Genomic DNA, 20779 nt, shown 5'->3' on the forward strand with positions numbered 1-20779 from the left:
CATACTCGGAGTTGTCCCACGTTCCCACGCCCGCCCGAACTGTCGGATGGTCGTTCCGGCTTCTCCGGATTTCAAGGCAATAAGGATAGAGCATTTAAAACAGACTTAATGTTTGTCTCTGTATCTTCTGCTGACAAGGACGCAGAGAAGACATTCGACAGTTTCAATAGAATGCATATGATTTGGACAGATAGAGTTTGAGATAGAAAGCATAGAGAGATTAGGGTCCGATCACATTCACTTAGTTCAAAAGATTCAACAAGGAAGACATATAAGTGAATGTTGTAGAGGACAGAACACTAATATGTATATATCAGAAGACAATCAAATCAACATAGTGAAGATAATCATGAAGACAAGTTGAAATTGAAGACAAACCAAATGTGAAGACATAGCAAATGTAACGCCATGAGTAAAACACTTCAAACAGAAGAATTTGGTGGTGGCGTTACCCACCGTATAGGAAGTATTAGACCCAGACACGGCGCACAATTATCGTGGCGCTCCGAAGTCAAATTCCACGTTAATGTATTCACACTCAGAATGTAAGTCTTCATTGATTGAAGATATACTTTACTTCGTGTGTTGCACATCTATGTCATCAACATGCTTAAGTGTTAGGATGTGTGCCTGATCACAGGACATTTGAGGATTCCAAGATATTTAGCTCACACCGTAACTTGCAAAACCTCTTCTCATCCAAGGGCTTGGTGAAGATATCTGCCAATTGCTCTTCAGTGTTGACGTGTATGATATCAATATCTTCCTTCAACATGATCTCTGAGAAAGTGATGACGAATTTCAATGTGCTTTGTCTTCGAGTGCTGAACTGGGTTGTTGGCAATCTTGATGGCGCTTTCGTTGTCGCAGTAGAGTGGCACTTGCTTCAGATGAATGCCATAGTCTTTGAGTGTTTGCTTCATCCATAGAAGCTGAGCGCAGCAAGATCCAGCAGCAATGTATTCAGATTCAGCAGTGGAGAGAGATACACAGTTCTGCTTCTTTGAAGACCAACATACAAGTGATCGTCCCAGAAAATGACATGTGCCTGATGTAGACTTGCGATCCACCTTGTCACCAGCATAATCAGCATCCGAGAATCCAACTAGATCAAACTCTGAGCCCTTTGGATACCATAATCCTAGTGTTGGGGTGTGAGCCAAATATCTGAGAATTCGCTTCACAGCTAAGTGATGCGATTCCTTTGGTGCCGCTTGGAACCGGGCACACATGCAAACACTAAGCATGATATCTGGCCTAGATGCACATAAATAAAGCAAAGAACCAATCATGGAGCGGTATACCTTTTGATCGAACTCTTTACCATTGTCGTCGGGACCCAGATGATGTTTGGCTGGCATTGGCGTCGTGAAGCCTTTGCAATCTTGCATCCCAAATTTCTTCAGGCAATCTTTGAGGTATTTCTCTTGAGATATAAAGATGTCGTTGCGTTGCTGACGTATTTGAAGACCAAGGAAGAACTTCAGCTCACCCATCATGGACATCTGATATTGCTCTTGCATCATATATCCAAACTCGTCAGTGTATTTCTGATTGGTGCAGCCGAAGATAATGTCATCCACATATATTTGGCACACAAACAGTTCACCATCATATGTCTTCGTGAAGAGAGTGGGGTCGAGGGAACCAGGTTTGAAGCCTTTGCTCTTCAGGAAGTCTTTGAGTGTGTCATACCAAGCCCGAGGGGCTTGTTTGAGGCCATACAGTGCCTTGTTGAGCTTGTACACCATGTCAGGATGTTTTGGATCTTCAAAGCCAGGCGGTTGTGCAACATACACTTCTTCTTCAATCTTGCCATTGAGAAAAGCGCTCTTCACATCCATTTGATACAGAAGAATGTTATGATGATTTGCATAGGCCAGCAGTATGCGTATGGCTTCAAGCCTAGCCACAGGAGCAAATGTTTCATCGAAGTCAATCCCTTCAACTTGAGTGTATCCTTGAGCAACGAGACGAGCTTTGTTTCTGACAACTTGACCATGCTCATCTTGCTTGTTGCGATATATCCATTTAGTGCCTATTATATTGTGCTTACGAGGATCAGGACGCTTAACCAGTTCCCATACATTATTCAGCTCAAACTGTTGAAGCTCTTCTTGCATAGCTTGAATCCATTCAGGTTCCATGAAGGCTTCATCAACTTTCTTGGGTTCAGATATTGAGACGAATGCGAAGTGCCCACAGAAATTTGCTAGCTGTGTTGCCCTTGAACGAGTGAGTGGACCTGGTGCATTGATGCTATCAATTATTCTCTCAATCTGTACTTCATTTGCAACACGAGGATGTACAGGACGAAGATTTTGCTCTTGCTGATCATTGTCATCGTTAGAAGGATTGTCTTCAGGCTGAGCATTGTCTTCAGGTTGATCAGGTGCGGAGATGATAAGTTCCTCTTCAGGCTGAGCTTCAGATGGTATGATTTCTCCAGTTCCCATAAGTTTGATTGATTCACTGGATGGAACTTCATCTAGCACATTTGGCAGGTGCTCTCTTTGTGAGCCGTTAGTCTCATCGAACCGCACATCCACAGTTTCAACCACTTTATAGTGAAAGAGGTTGAAGACTCTGTAGGAGTGCGAATCCTTTCCATATCCAAGCATAAAACCTTCATGTCTTTCGGTGCAAATTTTGAAGTGTGATGTGGATCCTTGATCCAGCACCTGGCACCAAATACTCTGAAGTAACTGACATTTGGCTTCTTGCCAGTAAGGAGCTCATAGGATGTCTTGTTGAGAAGCTTGTGAAGATAAACACGGTTGATGATATGGCATGCAGTATCAATGGCTTCAGGCCAGAATTTTCTTGGAGTCTTGTATTCATCAAGCATCGTCCGGGCCATCTCAATAAGTGTTCTGTTCTTGCGTTCGACGACGCCATTCTGCTGTGGCGTGTACGGAGCTGAGAATTCATGTGTGATGCCCAAAGTATCAAGATATGTATCTAGCCCAGTGTTCTTGAATTCAGTGCCATTGTCACTTCTGATGTGCTTTATCTTGACGCCATAGTTGTTCATGGCTCGATTGGCGAAGCGTCTGAAGACATCCTGCACTTCAGTCTTGTAGAGGATTATATGCACCCAAGTATATCTTGAATAATCATCAACAATGACAAAGCCATAGAGACAAGCAGTAGTAGTAAGAGTTGAGTAATGAGTGGGACCGAAAAGGTCCATGTGGAGCAGTTCGAAGGGTTGAGTCGTTGTCATGATTGTCTTCGAGGGATGCTTGGCCCTCGTCATCTTTCCTGCTTCACAGGCACCGCATAAGTGATCCTTCTTGAACTTGACGCCCTCGATGCCTATGACATGCTTCTTTCTTGCAAGAGTGTGCAAGTTCCTCATGCCAGCATGCCCTAGCCTCCGATGCCAGAGCCAGCATTCTGAAGCTTTTGCTAGAAGACATACGGCAAGCTGTGGTCCTGCTGAGAAATCTACCACGTTACAAATCATCTTTCCGATACCCTTCAAACACTAGAGACTTGTCAGATTCCATTAGAACAAGGCAACGATATTTTCCAAACATCACAATCATGTTTAAATCGCAAAGCATTGAGACAGACATTAAGTTGAAACCAAGGGATTCAACAAGCATGACTTTATCCATGTGTTGATCCTTGAGATTGCAACTCTACCTAGACCCAATACCTTGCTTTTACCAGTGTCAGCAAATGTGATGTGACTTTTGTCAGATGGACGTAAGGTTGAGTCCATAAGAAGACTTCGCTTGCCAGTCATGTGATTAGTACACCCACTATCAATAATCCATTCTGAAGCAGCTGGTGTCGTACCCTACAGTGCAGTTAGGGGGATAGGCTTCACGAAGAGAATTGTGAAGCATAAACATTTGACGAGCAAGTGGATTATGAAAGCTTAGATCAAGGTTAGGACTGATAGGGCAAGTAGCAAGCGACTCAGGAACAAAATACATAATAAGACCATTTGGGCATTTGATCTTGCGCCCTACAAGATGTTTAAGGTCCCCAGCAATAGCTTCAGCGATTTTGGTTTTCGGCTGGAGACCTTTCCCTGCAAAAGAGAGTTAAGCTTTCTTAGCCACCCACATCTTCAAGGGTGGCTTCAAAGCAATGAGTCTAAGTGCAGCATCTGAGAACTTTGGCTTTGGAGCCCTAGCAAAAAGTCTTGCAGGTGGACAATAGTACTCATAAGAATAAGCAGAATAGTTCTTGGTCTTATGAACATGGCGGTTTGATGAAACGCGCTCATATTCATAGGCCTGAGTATGGTTTCCCTGCAAAACATTTGCGTTAGTGCGACTCAGGTGAGTCCTCTGTCTGTATGAAGCCTTTGGACCGTATGAAGCCTGTGGTCTGGGGTTTGTCTTCTTCATGTGTGGTGTCATGACGACATTCACAGGAAGATTCTCCAAACATTTTCGGCACCCAGACTTTCTTCATAGGCGGCCCATTCCTGCAGTTAGTACCAATATACCTGGCAAACACTTCACCATTCTGATTCTTAAACAGTTTATAGTTTGCATCAAAGGATTCATCAATAACAATGGGATTAGCACAAGTGAAGCCAGATAGGGTGGATGGATCCGCTGAAGGTTCCTTTGCAGCAACCCATGTGGTTTTGGGGTACTGCTCAGGTTTCCAGTAAGAGCCATCAGCATTCATTTTCCTTTCGAACCCAACACCCTCTTTCCTAGGGTTTTCGGTTCAGGATCTGCCTTTTGAGAACATCACATAGTGTCTGATGCCCTTTGAGACTTTTGAACATCCCTGTTTCAAGCAATGTCTTCAACCTAGCATTCTCATCAGCAATAGCAGTGGCATCCTCAGCAGAGGGGTTAGTTACCACATCAACAGTTGAAGATATTGCAACAGTAGCAGCAGTAGAACATTCAGCAACAGAAGTAGCGTTATCACGCTCAAGGCATTTAAGACATGGTGGTTCAAATCCTTCCTGAGCGGAACTGATCTTTGGCGCGAAGTGACTCGTTTTCCTTTTGAAGATCTTCATGAGCCGCTCTCAATTTCTCAAGATCTTGCTTCCTTTGAAGATAATCATAGGAAAGCTTTTCATGAGTTGTTGAGAGCGTTTCATGACGACTTTCAAGTTCCTCATACTTAACATGAAGATTTTTTATGTCTTCAATTAAGGACTGAGATCGAGTCATTTCAGCGTCTAACAGGTCATCGCTTTTGTCTAATAGTTTTTGAATATGTTCCATAGCTTTCTGTTGTTCAGTTGCAATTTTAGCAAGTGTTTTGTAGCTGGGTTTGGAACCACAATCAGAGTCATCTTCACTTGATGTTTGATAGTGAGTGGCGCGTGAGTTTACCTTGGCACCGCGTGCCATGAAGCAGTAGGTGGGAGTGGAGTTGTCCTTGTCATTAGCATCGGCGTTGGTGACGGAGTCATTGTCTTCAGTGTTGAAGATGGACTTGGCAACGTAGGCTGTAGCCAGACTTGCCACGCCAGAATCGGACTCCTCCTCAGACTCCACCTCCGCCTCCTCAGAAGCAGACTCCTCCTCTGAATCCATTTCCTTGCCAACAAACGCACGAGCCTTGCCAGATGAGCTCTTCTTGTGTGATGAAGACTTTGAGGAAGACTTGGAAGAAGACTTTGAGTATTTCTTCTTCTTCTTGTCGTCAGAGATCATACTCCTTGCTCTTCTTTTCTTCTTGTTCTCATTGTCCCACTGCGGACACTCAGAGATGTAGTGGCCAGGTTTCTTGCACTTGTGGCATGTTCTCTTCTTGTAGTCATGAGCAGAAGCTTCATCATTCCTTGAGCTTGATCGTGAAGACTTTCTGAAGCCTTTCTTCTTGGTGAATTTTTGGAACTTCTTCACAAGCATAGCAAGCTCCTTTCCAATGTCTTCAGGATCATCAGAACTGCTGTCAGATTCTTCTTCAGATGAGGAGACAGCTTTTGCCTTCAAGGCACGAGTTCGCCCATAGTTGGGACCGTAGATGTCTCTTTTCTCAGAAAGCTGAAACTCATGTGTGTTGAGCCTCTCAAGTATGTCAGACGGATCGAGTGTCTTGAAGTCAGGACGTTCTTGAATCATCAGGGCTAGGGTGTCAAACGACTGTCAAGTGATCTCAGGAGTGTCTTGACGACTTCATGCTTGGTGATCTCAGTAGCGCCGAGGGCTTGAAGCTCATTTGTGATGTCAGTGAGTCGATCAAACGTGAGCTGGACATTCTCATTGTCATTTCTCTTGAAGCGGTTGAAGAGGTTGCGAAGGACACTGATTCTCTGATCTCTCTGGGTTGAGACGCCTTCGTTGACCTTGGAGAGCCAGTCCCAGACTAGCTTAGATGTTTCCAAAGCACTCACACGGCCATACTGTCCTTTGGTCAGATGACCACAGATGATGTTCTTGGCAGTGGAGTCCAGTTGAACGAACTTCTTGACATCAGCAGCGGTGACACCTTCACCAGCCTTGGGAACGCCATTCTTGACGACATACCATAGGTCGACATCAATGGCTTCAAGATGCATGCGCATCTTATTCTTCCAGTAGGGATATTCAGTTCCATCGAAGACTGGGCACGCAGCGGAGACTTTGATTATCCCTGCAGTCGACATAGCTAAAACTCCAGGTGGTTAAACCGAATCACACAGAACAAGGGAGTACCTTGCTCTGATACCAATTGAAAGTGCTAGTGATCGACTAGAGGGGGGTGAATAGGCGATTTTTATGAAAGTCTTCAAAACATGGAAGTTTCGAAGACAAACGATAGAAATAAACCTATTACCATGCAGCGGAAGGTAGACTACACTAAAAGCCATAGTCAAGTATTCAATGAAGTGAAAGCACAATGACTAATAGCAGCTAGGCAGTATAGATCAGGTAGGAAGATAGTGTGAAGCCAATCAAGACAATCAGTTACTAGTGAAGACAAAAGATAATGCAATCATACAATGACTTCACAAGGACAACAGTAAGTAAAGGGAGGGAAGGATGAAACCAGTGACTCGTTGAAGACAATGATTTGTTGGACCAGTTCCAGTTGCTGTGACAACTGTTTACGTCTGGTTAGGGAGGCTGAGATTCAACTCAGAAGACCTCGTCTTCACCTTATTCCCCTTGAGCTAAGGACACCCAGTCCTCGCCCAATCACTCTGGTAAGTCTTCAAGGTAGACTTCCAAACCTTCACAGACTTCGTTCACCGGCGATCCACAATGACTCTTGGATGCTCAGAACGCGACGCCTAACCGGCTGGAGGATTCACAGTCCTCAAGTGTAATAAGTCTTCAGATCACACAGACAGGAAGACTTAAGTGATGCCTAACACTCTTTGGCTCTGGGTGGTTAGGGCTTTATCCTCGCAAGGAATTCTCTCAAAGGCTTCGAGGTGGGTTGCTCTCAAACGACAAAAGCCGTACTCTAACTCTGAGCAGCCAACCGTTTATGGTTGTAGGGGGTGGGCTATTTATAGCCACTAGGCAACCCGACCTGATTTGTCCGAAATGACCCTGGGTCACTAAGGAACTGACACGTGTTCCAATGGTCAGATTTCAAACACACACGGCAACTTTACTTGGGCTACAAGCAAAGCTGACTTATCCAACTCTGGACAAGATTTGCTCTCATAGTCTTCACTCGAAGACATAGGATTTTGGTTAAGCATCACTTCAGTCATTCTGACTGGTTCTCTTGGACCCCACTTAACAGTACGGTGGTTCCTATGACTCAACAAAGAAGAAAAAGAACGACGAAAGACTAAGTCTTCGCGCTCCATAGTCTTCACGCGATGTCTTCTCTTGTCATAGTCTTCAATGTGAATGTCTTCACATACCACCTTTGACTTCAATGTCTTCATACATTTTTAGGGGTCATCTCTGGTAGGAAAACCGAATCAATGAGGGACTTCTACTGTGTTATCCTGCAATTCTCACAAACACATTAGTCCCTCAACCAGGTTTGTCGTCAAATACTCCAAAACCAACTAGGGGTGGCACTAGATGCACTTATAGCACCCCCAAGATAATCTAAGGATACCTAAAAGCCAAAGCTTGGGGATGCCCCGGAAGGCATCCCCTCTTTTCGTCTACTTCTATCGGTAACTTTGCTTGGAGCTATATTTTTATTCACCACATGATATGTGTTTTGCTTGGAGCGTCTTGTATGATTTGAGTCTTTGCTTTTTAGTTTACCACAATCATCCTTGTTGTACACACCCTTTGAGAGAGCCATACATGATTTGGAATTTGTTAGAATACTCTATGTGCTTCGCTTATATCATTTGAGTTATATAGTTTTGCTCTAGTACTTCACTTATATCTTTTAGAGCACGGTGGTGGATTTGTTTTATAGAAACTATTGATCTCTCATGATTCACTTAGATTATTTTAAGAGTCTTAAATAGCATGGCAATTTGCTTAAATAATCCTAATATGCTAGGTGTTCAAGATTAGTAAAAAAAATCTTATGAGTGTTTTGAATACTAAGAGAAGTTTGATGCTTGATGATTGTTTTGAGATATGGAGGTAATAATATCAAAGTCGTGCTAGTTGAGTAGTTGTGAATTTGAGAAATGCTTGTGTTGAAGTTTGCAAGTCCCATAGCATGCACGTATGGTAAACGTTATGTAACAAATTTGAAACATGAGGTGTTATTTGATTGTCTTCCTTATGAGTGGCGGCCGGGGACGAGCGATGGTCTTTTACTACCAATCTATCCCCCTAGGAGCATGCGCGTAGTGCTTGGTTTTTGATGACTTGTAGATTTTTGCAATAAGTATGTGAGTTCTTTATGACTAATGTTGAGTCCATGGATTATACGCACTCTCACCCTTCCATCATTGCTAGCCTCTTCGGTACCGTGCATTGCCCTTTCTCACATTGAGAGTTGGTGCAAACTTCGCCGGTGCATCCAAACCCCGTGATATGATACGCTCTTTCACACATAAACCTCCTTATATCTTCCTCAAAACAGCCACCATACCTACCTATTATGGCATTTTGAAAGTGCGTTATATCGACTAGAGGGGGGTGAATAGGCGATTTTTATGGAAGTCTTCAAAACATGGAAGTTATGAAGACAAACAGTAGAAATAAACCTATTACCCTGCAGCAGAAGGTAGACTACACTAGGCAAGCCATAGTCAAGTATTCAATAAAGTGTAAGCACAATGACAAATAGCTGCAATGTAGTAAGGATGAGGTAGGAAGATATTATGAAGCCAAACAGAACAAGCAGTCACTCAGTGAAGATAAAAGATAGTGCAATCATACAATGACTTCACAAGGAGTAACAGTACGTAAAGAGAAGGGAAGGATGAAACCAGTGACTCGTTGAAGACAATGATTTGTTGGACCAGTTCCAGTTGTTGTGACAACTGTACGTCTGGTTAGGGCGGCTAGGTATTTAAACCTGAGGACACACAGTCCCGGACACCCAGTCCTGAACACGCAGCTCAAGACACCCAGTCCTCACCGTATTCCCCTTGAGCCAAGGTCACACAGACCTCGCCCAATCACTCTGGTAAGTCTTCAAGGTAGACTCCCAAACCTTCACAGACTTCGTTCACCGGCTATCCACAATGACTCTTGGATGCTCAGAACGCGACACCTAACCGGCTGGAGGATTCACAGTCCTCAAGTGTAATAAGTCTTCAGATCACACAGACAAGAAGACCTAAGTGATGCCTAATTCTCTTTGGCTATGGGTGGTTAGGGCTTTATCCTCGCAAGGAATTCTCTCTCAAAAGCCGTACTCTAAATCTGAGCAGCCCAACCGTTTATGGTTGTAGGGGGTGGGCTATTTATAGCCACTAGGCAACCCGACCTGATATGTCTGAAATGACCCTGGGTCACTAAGGAACTGACACGTGTTCCAATGGTCAGATTTCAAACTCACACGGCAATCACTATGGGCCTAGCAACAGCGACTTGTCCCGACTCTGGACAAGATTCGCTCTCTAGTCTTCACTCGAAGACATAGGTTTTGTAAGCATCACTTCAGTCATTCTGACTGGTTCTCTTGGACCCCACTTAACAGTACGGTGGTTCCTATGACTCAACACAGAAGAAAAAAACTACGAAAGATCTAAGTCTTCGAGCTCCATAGGCTTCATGCGATGTCTTCTCTTGTCATAGTCTTCAATGTGAATATCTTCATATACCACCTTTGACATCAATGTCTTCATACATTTTTAGGGGTCATCTCTGGTAGGAAAACCGAATCAATGAGGGACTTCTACCTGTGTTATCCTGCAATTCTCACAAACACATTAGTCCCTCAACTAGGTTTGTCGTCAATACTCCAAAACCAACTAGGGGTCACTAGATGCACTTACAATCTCCCCCTTTTTGGTGATTGATGACAAACTAGTTGAAGTTTTCAACGGGGAATATAATCTGTGAAATTGTAAAGGATAAGGAATTGTCTTCATAAGTTGCAAGGGCTCCCCCTGAAGATGTGCATATAAGTAATTTGCTTTTGGAATGCAAATGCACATGGCAGGTTGTACTTGTGGAGATCCACTTCAACTTATGATGACAATCCACTATGCATGTAAGGTATGTGAAGATAATGACATGCATAATGGAAAATGGACGTCTGCAAAATGATCTAAGTGCGGAATTTATCGTCGCACATGCGGAATTTATCATCGCATCACAAAGTGGCAAATAAGTAGCAGACGACCATCGAGTTTAAGTGTTACAACTCAAAGAACCAAATGTATTCAAAACGAGAGTTGCAAACACGAAGCAAAATATAAAGCACCCGCCATATGGACCCGCTTGAAGACTATCAAACTCATATGCTTCTCCCCCTTTTGTCAGTAAGGACCAAAAAGGTTCGAAGACATAGAGCATCTACTCGTTCCCATGAAGAGTAGGTGAAGCAGCAGGGTCGTCAGTGGTGTTCGGCGGTGTAGAAGAACTTGGAGCAGTGTCGACGCGTGCTGAAGGAGGTGGCGGTGAAGTAGCATCGTCTTCATCTTCGATTACTCTGGCATTCATAGTTGCAGCAGAGGAAGAGAACTCAGAGTCTTCAAGAGATGGAGTTCGTCGCAGCACTGCCCTTCGAGGAGGTGTGGAGTCAAACTTGAAGCGCTCAGAGAAGCCATCCTCTTGAAGATCATCTTCAGAACACATCAGCGTCAGCCCTTTCCATGTGCGTCGAGAGGTTTCATGAGCAACAAAGGCATTCTTGGTGGCAAGATTGCGAATGCGATTAACATCCACCAAGAGGCTTTGCATTTGATGCTTCAGCCAGTCATGATGCCTATCCTGTTTCTGATGAAGAGCCACCAGGAGCTCTCGGTCATTGAGAACACGAGTGCGCTTATTGGGTCATTGGGCAATGGTGCTATCAGTGGCTTCAGTGAGAGCAGGATGCGGTGCACGTGTAGTGCCAGCCAAAGGATACACACGAGTTACTGCTTCGATGCCTTCAACGTTCTGAGAAAAACTTTGATGCTCTACATTCTGAAGACTTAGAGGTTCCTTGGCAGGCTCAGGATAGATGGCTTCAATAGACATGTCCACATCAGGCAAAAAGATCCGATGATTGCGGGCAGAGGGCTGATATGAGATAGCGGAGTGAAGTTTGATCAGCCGCATCACCCAAGGGGCGTAGAACTTCAAACCAACAGATCGGAGCCTGATGCAGCAAGTTGGCGAATGAAGAAGTCCTGTGCATTGAAGCATTTTCCATGAAGAATATAGAAGACTAAAGTCTTCATTGCACCTTCCAGCTTGGCATGTGGGGAGTGCCCTTTGATGGGCCAGAGAGTTCGCCTTATGATATGATAGATAGTCCTTGGCAGATACTCTAGGTCTTCAACGAAGAACTCTGTGGGATATGTGGCATCTTGGGGCAATGGCTTCATCATACTGAGCATCTGACTCATGTTAGGTTCAGTCTTCTGAAAGATGCTCTCAACAGCTTCACTATGAAGCTGACAGCCATGTTCGTAGAGATCGCCAGGAGTGGGCAAACCAGTGAGCTCAATTATGTCAAAGGCTTTGGCTTCATGATGAACGTTTCGTGTCATTCACTCCAGGACCCAAGTCTTCGGATCTCTGTTATACCCGCGGATGTGAAGTGTGGCGTAGAATTGGAGGAGCAACTCTTCATTCCAATGCTCTTGGTCGGTGACGAACGGCAGCAATCCAACCTCTTTGAAGCAATCCAAAGCTTCTTCTAGACAGGGCAGACCAGCTATTGCTTCAATGTCAAGGCGCTTGTGTGGGAAGATGTGACCTTGGTTGTAAAGAATGCAGGAGTAATAGCTTCGCTGCGGATAGCTCCAGAACCGATCAGATGATATTCTTTCCCTGGAGTAGGGGTTCCTGGAGCTGTTGAAGAATGTGTTGTCTGTCTGCTCTGAAGCCATTGATATTGAAGAAGCCAGGTGCTGATGCAGGACCTGGGAACCTGGGCAATCTTTGGATTGGCTTCTGTACCTGAGGCCTGTGCTCAACATGATAGTCGAACTAGGGACCGGCAACAGACGCAGGAACAGAAGCAGCAGGATCAGTGGCTTCGCTGACTTCTGATGCTTTTGTTGATGAGGGCTCCACATTTGCTTCAGACATGACAGCGTCAGTGGCTTCAGTGGTGTTAGTGGTGGCAGCCGCAAGATTTTCAACCTCCACTTGACGAGCTGGAGGGTCGGTCACAATCACGTTCTCCTCGAGAACCGCTTCTTGGTGGGACAGGGGAGTAGCAGCTTGTGGTACTTCTTCTTCATCGGCTGATGCAGCCGGAATGTCTTCAGCAATTTTAGCTTCAGACGCAGAGACTTGAGGCCTTGGACCTTTGCGAAGCCTAAGCAACACGGGCGACGCCTGTGGAGTTGGTGTTGGCTGGGCCTCAGAGTCTTCTTCCTCTTGTGGGCGATCAGCCCATGAAGCATCCTGCGCAATTGGCGCCAGTGGATGACCAATGCTGATGAGTTCGCTGTGCGTTAGCACAGGCGATGATACCTGTTGGTGCTCGAGCTGAGGAAGAACTGCATCATCTTCAACATGGTCATGGTGACCAATGTCTTCAGCAGCGATGGGATCAGCTGCTGGAATGTCTTCAGCTTCATGAGCCCCTGTGAAAGCAGGCTCATGGACAGTTAGTTGGCGTTCTTGTGGTTCAGCGTCAGGGTGAATCATGGAAATGGGTTCAACAATCAAGGGCTCTGTGGGAGCAGCCCATTCCTTCTTTGTCTTTCTTTTCTTCTTGGAGGGGCAGTAGCAGAGGCTTCAGGATATTTCCTCTTCCTTGCTTCAACCTCAGCAGTCCTCGTCTTCTTCAGTTCTGAAGCGGTTGACCTGGCCTTGGGCTTCGGGCCAGTCATGCTAGTTGGGAAGACAATGGAATCTGCTTCCTGCCTTGGTGCTTCGGGTTCAGCCATAGCGGGCTTCTTCTTCTTCTTGGCAGCCATCCTAGGGTCGATGCTAGGACGCCCAAGGGCCTTGCGCTTCTCAGCCTCATTGTAGGCTTGCACACATCTGTCAGCCAGAACCTTCATGCGCTCACGAGAACCTTGAGCTTCTGTACGTTTCTTGAGAAAGGCTTCCTTGAGCTCGTGCAACATAACCTTGAAGTTCTTCACGTCTTGCACGCTGAGCTCGTCCATATGCTTCTTGAACTGAGATTTCTCAAAGTCAATCTTCTGCTTCAGTTCAACAATGCGCTGGGCGATAGCTAACTCTGAAGCAATGGCGCCATGGAAGGCGACACTGAGGCCAATGGGTAGTTGGAGATCTTCGAAGCTGATGTTTGGCGTGTCAAACCACTCATCAATGAAGTTGTGGATGATTGTTACATCAAAGAGAAGATCATTGAAGATTTCTGCTTCTTCTTTGCTCTTGATGAGTTGCTCAAGAGCGTCATCTGCAAGATCTTCATCACTTGACAGATCAATGGCATCATTGCGCAGAATGGCAGCAGCTGAGCTCTTGCCGGTGTGTGGCAGAGGCATCTTGACCTTCTGGGGCTTGGAGATGCGTGACAAATCTTCAGACTGCACACTGTCTTCAGGAGGTGCAGTTGCCAGTGGCTTCGCCGTGAGATTTTTGGTGAGACAGGCTTTGAAGCTTTAGGCTGCTTCAACTTCTTTGGCTTCGGCGCTGCAGGCGCTTCATCTGATTCAGCGTCATCTGCAGGCTCATTCACGGCTGTCCCTTGAACCACGATGTGGTGATGACCTTCAAGGTTGTAGAAAGGACCGATGACATTGGGTTCTGCATCTCGTGTCCATCAGCCCTTGGAGCTGAGGGACCAGGGTTGAAGTCTAACCCAAAGTCTTCTTGTTCTGCTTCGCTGAGTTCTGGGCAAACTGGAAGTTGCGCTTGAACAGATTGTCGTCACGACACCATAGTAGTGACGATGGGTGTGCATCAGCAGGCTGTGGCCCACGGACCATGCAGGGATAGAAGCCTTGTTCAATGGCTTCATCTCTGGACCTGGGTGAAGATTCTTGTATAGGATGTCTCCCCACGGTCTCTTGATGGCATTTTTCTCAGCATATTCCTGGGTTACAAATCGGTATTTGAACCATTGTTCTGCCCAATATCTTCGAATCCATTGGATTCGGGTCTTGCGCTGATTGTAATCCTCTTCAGGATCTGTCTTGTACAGTTCTGAGAGTCATCTGGCAGATCTCTAGATGTTTCTCCACGACGCTTTCTGCCACCCTTCCTTGCTGATTTCTCTGAAGCCATGAACTTTAAACTGAAAGGCTTCAACACGTTCAAAGGCTTCAAAGGTTCGCTTGCTGGACAAACAGGAACTGGCTTCGGGAGAATTTATATGATGCTGTAAGAATTCTGCAAATGAATGCAGACTATGAGAACCAAGGGATTCTCCCACGGACATGTACCTGTGACAGCATTAAGGTGCGAGGGAAGGGGAAGAGGTCATATGCATTCTCAGAAGATTTTGAAGATAAATCAGTTTAGAAGACATTGACCTCATCGTGCGAAGACATTCACTCATAGATAAGAGTTGGTTCCAGATTTGTACGAATCCACGAATCAGTACAAGTGAGGAATCTAACTACTTTGTGAAGCATAAGTGAATATACTAGGCATGTTATGAGATGCAGTATGAAAGATCCAACTTGTGTGAATAGAAACTGCTTGTGGTAGAAAGTGACAAAGCCATAGGATCAAAGCCGTAAAAAGGAAGTTTTATTTACCACACTAAGAACTGCTAGACGGAGTGGAGAGGAGGCCGAGCAGTTCGATCTTCCGTGCCCTAACTTGGCGACGGAGGACACCTACGGCGACGGCGGAGAGGACGATGTCCGCGGTCGGCGTGAAGACGGCATCGGAGAGGTTGCGGCAGCGAAGCGCTTCGTCGCCGGCGTCGTCGAGGCTAGCGGTGGCGCTAGCTCGAAGGGAAGAAGAGAAATGACTGTGTGAGGTGATGTATTTATAGGTACAGGGGTGCGCACTGCAATTATTACATAGGTGCCCCTGGCGATTCGCATCTGAGGAACACGTGGCCATCATAGCAATTTTGGGGTTTGTTCCACGTCCCACGCATGCCTGGATTGTCGGGTGGTCGTTCCTACTTCTCCGGGTTTCAGTGGAGGAATGAGCATTGAAAACACTTAATGGTTGTCTCTGTATCTTCTTGCTGACAAGGACGCAGAGAAGACATTCGACAGTTTCAATAGAATGCATATGATTGGAGAGATAGAGTTTGAGATAGAAAGCATAGAGAGGTTAGGGTCCGATCACATTCACTTAGTTCAAAAGATTCAACAAGAAGACATAGCTATAAGTGAATGCTGTAGAGGACAGAACACTAGTATATATATATAATCAACATAGTGAAGATAATCATGAAGACATGTTGAGAATTGAAGCCAAACCAAATGTGAAGACATAGCAAATGTAACGCCATGAGTGAAAACCTTCAAACAGAACTTTTGGTGGTGGCGTTACCCACCGTATAGGAAGTATTAGACCCAGACACGGCGCACAATTATCGTGGCACTCCGAAGTCAAATTCCACATTAATGTATTCACACTTAGAATGTATGTCTTCATTGATTGAAGATATACTTTACTTCGTGTGTTGCACATCTAAGTCATCAATATGCATAAGTGTTAGGATGTGTGCCTGATCACAGGACATTTGAGGATTCCAAGATATTTAGCTCACACCGTAACTTGCAAAATCTCTTCTCATCCAAGGGCTTGGTGAAGATATCTGCCAATTGCTCTTCAGTGTTGACGTGTATGATATCAATATCTTCCTTCACAACATGATCTCTGAGAAAGTGATGACGAATTTCAATGTGCTTTGTCTTCGAGTGTTGAACTGGGTTGTTGGCAATCTTGATGGCGCTTTCGTTGTCGCAGTAGAGTGGCACTTGCTTCAGGTGAATGCCATAATCCTTGAGTGTTTGCTTCATCCACAGAAGCTGAGCGCAGCAAGATCCAGCAGCAATGTATTCAGATTCAGCAGTGGAGAGAGATACACAGTTCTGCTTCTTTGAAGACCAACATACAAGTGATCGTCCCAGAAAATGACATGTGCCTGATGTAGACTTGCGATCCACCTTGTCACCAGCATAATCAGCATCCGAGAATCCAACCAAATCAAACTCTGAGCCCTTTGGATACCATAATCCGAGAGTTGGGGTGTGAGCCAAATATCGAAGAATTCACTTCACAGCTAAGTGATGCGACTCCTTTGGTGCCGCTTGAATCGAGCACACATGCAAACACTAAGCATAATATCTGGCCTAGATGCACATAGATAAAGCAAAGAACCAATCATGGAGCGGTATACCTTTTGATCGAACTCTTTACCATTGTCGTCAGGACCCAGATGATGTTTGGCTGGCATTGGCGTTGAAGCCTTTGCAGTCTTGCATACCAAACTTCTTCAGGCAATCTTTGAGATACTTCTCTTGAGATATGAAGATGCCGTTGTCTGTCGTATTTGAAGACCAAGGAAGAACTTCAGCTCCCATCATGGACATCTGATATTGCTCTTGCATCATATATCCAAACTCTTCACTGTATTTCTGATTGCAGCCGAAGATAATGTCATCCACATATATTTGGCACACAAACAGTTCACCATCATATGTCTTCGTGAAGAGAGTGGGAGAACCAGGTTTGAAGCCTTTGCTCTTCAGGAAGTATTTGAGTGTGTCATACCAAGCCCGAGGGGCTTGTTTGAGGCCATACAATGCCTTGTTGAGCTTGTATACCATGTCAGGATGTTTTGGATCTTCAAAACCAGGGTTGTGCAACATACACTTCTTCTTCAATCTTGCCATTGAGAAAGGCACTCTTCACATCCATTTGATACAGAAGTATGTTATGATGATTTGCATAGGCCAGCAGTATGCGTATGGCTTCAAGTCTAGCCACAGGAGCAAATGTTTCATCGAAGTCAATGCCTTCCACTTGAGTATATCCTTGAGCAACGAGACGAGCTTTTTTCTGACAACTTGACCATGCTCATCTTGCTTGTTGCGGTATATCCATTTGGTGCCTATATATTGTGCTTCCGTGGATCAGGACGCTTAACCTAGTTCCCATACATTATTCAGCTCAAACTGTTGAAGCTCTTCATGCATAGCTTGAATCCATTCAGGTTCCATGAAGGCTTCTCAACTTTCTTGGGTTCTATTAGACGAATGCAAAGTGCCCACAGAAATTTGCTAGCTTTGCCCTTGAACGAGTGAGTGGACCAGGTGCATTGATGCTATCAATTATTCTCAATCTGCACTTCATTGGCAACACGAGGATGTACAGGGCGAAGATTTTGCTCTTGCTGATCATTGTCATTGTTAGGATTGTCTTCAGGCTGAGCATTGTCTTCAGGTTGATCAGGTGCGGAGATGATAAGTTCCTCTTCAGGTTGAGCTTCAGAGGGTATGATTTCTCCAGTTCCCATAGCTTGATTGATTCGCTGGATGGAACTTCATCTAGCACATTTGGGAGGTGCTCTCTTTGTGAACCGTTAGTCTCATCAAACCGCACATCCACTATTTCAACCACTTTATAATGAAAGAGATTGAAGACTCTGTAGGAGTGCGAATCCTTTCCATATCCAAGCATAAAACCCTCATGTGCTTTTGGTGCAAATTTTGAAGTGTGATGTGGATCCTTGATCCAGCACCTTGCGCCAAATACTCTGAAGTAACTGACATTTGGCTTCTTGCCAGTAAGGAGCTCATAAGATGTCTTGTTCAGAAGCTTGTGAAGATAAACACGATTGATTGTATGGCATGCAGTATCAATGGCTTCAGGCCAGAATTCTTGGAGTCTTGTATTCATCTAGCATCGTCCTGGGCCATCTCAATAAGTGTTCTGTTCTTGCATTCTATGACGCCATTCTGCTGCAGCGTGTACGGAGCTGAGAATTCATGAGTGATGCCCAAAGTATCAAGATAAGTGTCAAGGCCAGTGTTCTTGAATTCAGTGCCATGTCACTTCTGATGTGCTTTATCTTGGCGCCATAGTTGTTCATGGCTCGATTGGCGAAGCGTCTGAAGACATCCTGCACTTCAGTCTTGTAGATATGTGCACCCAAGTATATCTAGAATAATCATCAACAATGACAAAGCCATAGAGACAAGCAGTAGTAGTAAGAGTTGAGTAATGAGTGGGACCGAAAAGATCCATGTGAAGCAGTTCGAAGGGTCGAGTAGTGTCATGATTGTCTTCGAGGGATGTTTGGCCCTCGTCATCTTTCCTGCTTCACAGGCACCGCATAAGTGATCTTTCTTGAACTTGACGCCCTCGATGCCTATGACATGCTTCTTCTTTGCAAGGGTGTGGAGGTTCCTCATGCCAGCATGCCCTAGCCTCCGATGCCAGAGCCAGCATTCTGAAGCTTTTGCTAGAAGACATACGGCAAGCTGTGGTCCTGCTGAGAAATCTACCACGTACAAATCATCTTTCCGATACCCTTCAAACACTAGAGACTTGTCAGATTCCATTAGAACAAGGCAGCATATTTTCCAAACATTACGATCATGTTCAAATCGCAAAGCATTGAGACAGACATTAAGTTGAAGCCAAGGGATTCAACAAGCATGACTTTATCCATGTGTTGATCCTTTGAGATTGCAACTCTACCTAGACCCAATACCTTACTTTTACCAGTGTCAGCAAATGTGATGTGACTCTTGTCGATGGACGTAAGGTTGAGTCCATAAGAAGGCTTCTTTTGCCAGTCATGTGATTTACACCACTATCAATAATCCATTCTGAAGACGCTGGTGTCGTACCCTACAGTGCAGTTAGGGGGATAGGCTTCACGAAGAGAATTGTGAAGCAAAAACATTTGACGAACCAGTGGGTTATGAAAGCTTAGATCCAGATTAGGACTAATAGGGAGAGTAGCAAGCGATTCAGGAACGAAGTACATAGTAAGACCATTCAGGCATTTGATCTTGCGCCCTACAAGATGTTTAAGGTCCCCAGCAATAGCGTCAGACGATTTTGGTTTTCTGCTGGAGACCTTTCCCTGCAAAAGAGAGTTAAGCTTTCTTAGCCACCCACATCTTCAAGGGTGGCTTAGAAGCAATAAGTCTAAGTGCAGCATCTGAGAACTTTGGCTTTGGAGCCCTAGCAAAAAGTCTTGCAGGCGGACAATAGTACTCATAAGAATAAGCAGAATAGTTCTTGGTCTTATGAACATGGCGGTTTGATGAACCGCTCATATTCATAGGCCTGAGTATGGTTTCCCTGCAAAACATTTGCGTTAGTGCGACTCAGGTGAGTCCTCTGTCTGTATGAAGCCTTTGGACCGTATGAAGCCTGTGGTCTGGGGTTTGTCTTCTTCACCTGTGGTGTCATGATGACATTCATAGGAAGATTCTCCAAACACCTTTTCGGCACCCAGATCTTCTTCATAGGCGGTCCATTCCTGCAGTTAGTACCAATATACCTGGCAAACACTTCACCATTCTGATTCTTAAACAGTTTATAGTTTGCATCAAAGGATTCATCAATACAATGGGGTTAGCACAAGTGAAGCCAGATAGATGGATGGATCTGCTGAAGGTTCCTTTGCAGCAACCCATGTGGTTTTGGGGTACTGCTCAGGTTTCCAGTAAGAGCCATCAGCATTCATTTTCCTTACGAACCCAACACCCTCTTTCCTCGGGTTTCGGTTCAGAATTCTGCTTTTTGAGGACATCACATAGTGTCTGATGCCCTTTAAGACTTTTGTACATCCCTGTTTCAAGCAATGTCTTCAACCTAGCATTCTCATCAGCAATAGCGGTGGTATCCTCAGCAGAGGGGTTAGTTACCACATCAACAGTTGAAGATATTGCAACAGCAGTAGCAGTAGAACATTCAGCAACAGAAGTAGCATTATCACGCTCAATGCATTTAAGACATGGTGGTTCAAATCCTTCCTGAGCGGAACTGATCTGTTCGCGCGAAGTGACTCGTTTTCCTTTTGAAGATCTTCATGAGCCGCTCTCAATTTCTCAAGATCTTGCTTCCTTTGAAGATAATCATAGGAAAGCTTTTCATGAGTTGTTGAGAGCGTTTCATGACGACTTTCAAGTTCCTCATACTTAACGTGAAGATTTTTTATGTCTTCAATTAAGGACTCAAATCGAGTCATTTCAGCGCTCAACAGATCATCGCTTTTGTCTAACAGTTTTTGAATATGTTCCATGGCTTTCTGTTGTTCAGTTGCAATTTTAGCAAGTGTTTTGTAGCTGGGTCTTGAACCACAATCAGAGTCATCGTCACTAGATGTTTGATAGTGAGTAGTGCGTGTGTTACCTTGGCACGCGTGCCATGAAGCAGTAGGTAGGAGCGGAGTAGTCCTTGTT

Source organism: Triticum urartu, chromosome 5, assembly GCF_003073215.2.
Source record: "Triticum urartu cultivar G1812 chromosome 5, Tu2.1, whole genome shotgun sequence".
Lineage (NCBI taxonomy): Eukaryota > Viridiplantae > Streptophyta > Magnoliopsida > Poales > Poaceae > Triticum > Triticum urartu.